A 4474-nucleotide genomic window follows, 5' to 3' on the forward strand; every position below is an offset into this window, starting at 1 on the left:
TAGGTTACGTCGAAAGATGACATGTGGAGGGGTATGTGTTGTGTCAGGAACCATGTTGGGGTTAAGAGTGAGAAGGAAGTGATTCGAGGTGTGCAGTGGAGTAACCAGCACATGATCAGTGTCCAGTGTAAATAAGGTCCAGTTGGTTGCCTGATTTGTGAGTAGCAGTAGTTGACACTCAGTAGAGATCAAAAGAAGCAAGCAGAGTGTGGAAGTCTGCAGCCTGAGGTTTATCTAGGTGGATGTTGAAGTCTCCAAGCATTAGAGTTAATAAGCATATTAGAGTTAAAAGTTTTTACAGAGGGGATTTTGGATTACTCTTTGTATCATAAATCAGAAAATAGTCAATAAACAGAAAAAAGAGAATTGTTTAGGAATAAAATGTTTAAAATCAGTGTGACCGATATAAAAACAAAGCCCTAAGTAAAAACCTTCAGAATACAAATATGAATAAAACTATAAAGTTTGTTGTAAGTGCTGCTGAAGTGGAGAAAAAACTCTTTAAAGATGTGTATTGGAATGAAAATACAGACACAAATAGATAAAATGCAATAAAATAAACTATTAAAAATGAATTTTGGATGTTTTCTTTCCACTAGTCTGAAAGAACACATTATGAAAAGCCAAAATCTCAAAACTGTCCAGCGCATTAAAATCATGGTCTTTGCCTGTAGCATCTTGCCTATCAAATATTGCCTATAAGAACCACTCATACTTACTTCATGAAATGTATAAATCTAGTTTTTTAATTAATAGGCACTACAGTAATCCTCCCATATTCTGTCATCAGTGATGCTCATGACTCAAATCGATCATAACAGCCTCTTTACGGTCAGGAGTGAGTTTTGCCACCGTTACTGGCATCAACCCCAAAACCGTAGGCGAAAACATTAATGAAACCATGAAGGGTCTGACACGGGCCAGTAAATAACCACTATTAAGACCACAGAAAACAACATGTTAAAAAATACACTCAGAACACTTAGCAACCACCCAAAACACCCTATGCATTGTGACTACATTATAATGTAATGTTGACTGTTATAGATGTTTTCTTACAGATTTAAAAACTGGAAACGTTTACCTGCTATTGATTCAGTGTGAAGACTGAAAATCAGTTTTAAAAATGATTTTAAACACCTCAAACCGTTCTGCATCCAATACTGTGCATTGCTTACATTAGTCCACAATGCAAGTGAAAGAATGCATGAGACAGACAGAGAGAGAGACAGAGGAGACACGGTCGTCAGGGGAGCTCTAAACAACATCTCTGTCTCTCTCTGCATATGTGAAGTCACGGCTTGCCAAAATGGTAATATGACATCGTTTGGGTTTTGCAACACATATGCTGCAGTTTCAGGCTTTGCCAAGACACCTAAACCCACTCAGGTCAGACGACAGCACAAACCACAAACACACAAACACAAATAAGGCCTCATGGGAACATAATTTATCATTATTTATTAAGTAATGCATCTAAGCAACTAAATAAATAATGCTGCAGGTCTGAACCTGATTCATAGGAAAGCTGTTTCCGACACAGAATAAAAAAATGCAAAAGGTAATTGCAACTTGTCATAATTATGTCTGAATTCTGAGTTTACATTTTGTTTACATACAAAAAAAGCCTACTTGTTATCTCACTATTCACACAATTGCGAGTTTATATCTATTTTTTGTTTCCACCATGAAATAAAAAATGTAAAAGTGCGACTTTATATCTCGCAATTCTGATTTGTTTTCTCTGTATTCTGAGTTTACATCTTGCCATTCCGTTTTTTGTTTCCACTATAAAAAAAAAAGAAAAAAGAAATTGCGACATTTTTCTCTGAATCCGTAATTCAGGTTTTTTTTTTTTTGCTTCTGCCACAAAATAAAAAATTTAAAAGTTAACTGCGACTTTTTATCTCACAATCTCAGACTTGCGAGAAACAAAGCCAAATTTGTGAGATATAAAATCAGATATGAACTCCATTCAGACTTTGTTTTGATTTTAGATTAAAGTTTGAAACCAATGTTGCAGTGAAAGAAATCTTACAGCAGTGACATTTGCATACTGAATCGTGATTGGTCGTCTTTGTTATATATATTTGCAAACTGAACTGTTGTTTCTAAATGTCACGCAATTTTTTGCTGTCTTGCATGCAGTATATTCTTCAGAAAGGCAAGTTTAGTTTAAATGATTTTGTTTGGTCTGTATATTTCTTACTCAACAGGACAAAACAGAATTTATCAGCGAGGTTTGAATAGCGTGTGCATGTGTCTCTCCTCATTCTGTTTTCATCAGCCCATCCCCCCGTTCTTGCAGATTAGAATTCATTAGCAATCAAAGAGCCTCTGTGGAACTCCTGTTCTTAATTACCCACTCATTTGCATTTTTGCATATTAATGACTGCAGAGTTTGCCATCTGACTGCGGCAGTGAGCGAGGGTTTAAAGTCACCCCGTCTTTTTATTCTCACATGACGACTGCGGGGCAAATACCCAGAATCAGTGTGAAAACCAAACGCGCCACATCACAACACGGGTCACTAGTACAATCACAGACCGGGTCAAAACCTTCACGCTTTCACCCACAGATACTAGTAATACTGAGAAAACTCACAACTGACTGTAAAGAGCATGTTATTATGACTTTATGAGTCATGCACTGCTCAGTATTTTTGTCTTGTTTTCCAGTACAAACATCTAAACATTCTTAAATCTGAAAAAACTAACCTTAGTTTACATGACACCACTAGATCTACTAGTGTTTAAAGGAACGGTTCACCCAAAAAAGAAAATTAGATTTTTGTGGTTATTTGTTTTCATGAGAACAGATGTGTAGAAATGTAGCATTGCATCAGTGTCTCAGCAATGGATGCTCTGCAGTGAATGGGTGCCGTCAGAATGAGAGTCCAAACAGCTGATAAAAACATCACAATAATCCACAGCACTCCAGTCCATCAGTTAACATCTGGAGAAGACAAAAACTGAAACTAATCCAGCATTAAGACGTTTTTAACTAAAATACATAGAGTCCATAATCCATAATAACGCTTCCTACATTTCTCCACATCTGTTCTCATGAAAACATGAATATGGACAAATAACCCAAAAAATCCACATGCATGTTTGACAATGAACCAACTAGAAAATTCCATAGACAATTTTTGGAAATACAAGAGTCAAAACACTCAATCATTACTGACGCTCGACTCACATTCAAGGTGTCTGAATCAAATTCAGCCCCAAAACATGCAAACATTGTTCAAAATATGAGCTAAAGCAACATCAAAATAAATAAGCATGTTATTATTTGGGGATATTTGGTGCAGCATCACAAACACCTGTTTAGTTGAATGTTCCTCATTTAATTTAGACATTTGGCTGCTAGTTAAACGTCAAATATCTCTACTGCCTCCTGCTGGCTGACACAAGATGTCACATCCCTCACATGACAACATAATATAAGCGCAAATTTGTGCAACATGGCACAATCACCACATTTGGCAAACTCTTACCATGAACTGGTTTGATGATGAAACGTGTCTTCAACACCAGAAAAACTATTTAGTAACTGCAAAGCAAACACCCTAGCATCATTTTCAATTATTAATGACCAAATAATGAATCATGATCAAATTTTATATATATATACAGTATATATAGATATGACTGAACAGAGCCCATAAATGAAGTTACTGACCGTTTCGAAGTGTCAGTCTTTATTTTGAGGAATTCTGTGATTTCAAACTAGTTTGTAAAACTAAAACCGCACAGATTTGATATGAAGTCTTATCTGCTCCTCACATTTTAAATTTCCATCTGAAAACAAAAGACAATAAACAAACAAACACAAAGAGAAACCGGTCGTCCCCTCTACAATCACTTTATTGAGAGTCTGTCTGTAGTCGACGTCTGTGGCATGTAAGAATGAACATACAGAAATAATTCTATGAGTGACGGTGCTGATATATTAAATCCATTAAACATGATCAAGGATCACATAAGTGTCACACAAACCAAAATAAAAATACAAATGAAAATTAGATTCTGCTTGTTTTGAAGACCAGATTTTAAGATTGTTTTTGCATTGTGACATTTTCAAGTTGCCTTTTCGTAATTTCAGGCATTTGTTTTTAATCTTTTATTATTTTTTATTGGTGAACTGCATTACAGTAGTATTTTTATGCATTACAGTACAAAATGTTACTGTAAGTACTAGTAATGGCATGAAAAAGGCAGTACAACAAATACTACCATACAGGACTTTACTTCATAATTTAATAATATTTCATTGTTTTTTTGGGGGCAAATGCACTTTTAAGGTAAGACAAAAATCACATGATGCAAAGAATCTTAAAAACAGGCTTAATTTTCTTTTAGAAAAATATACGCTACTAGTCAAAAGTTTGGGATCAGTATTGTTTTTTAAAGAAGTCTCTTCTGCTCATCAAGGCTGCATTTATTTGATAAGAAATACAGAAAAAAAA

The sequence above is a fragment of the Sinocyclocheilus rhinocerous genome, unplaced genomic scaffold, assembly GCF_001515625.1.
Source record: "Sinocyclocheilus rhinocerous isolate Xijiao unplaced genomic scaffold, SAMN03320098_v1.1 scaffold2019, whole genome shotgun sequence".
In the NCBI taxonomy this organism is placed as follows: domain Eukaryota; kingdom Metazoa; phylum Chordata; class Actinopteri; order Cypriniformes; family Cyprinidae; genus Sinocyclocheilus; species Sinocyclocheilus rhinocerous.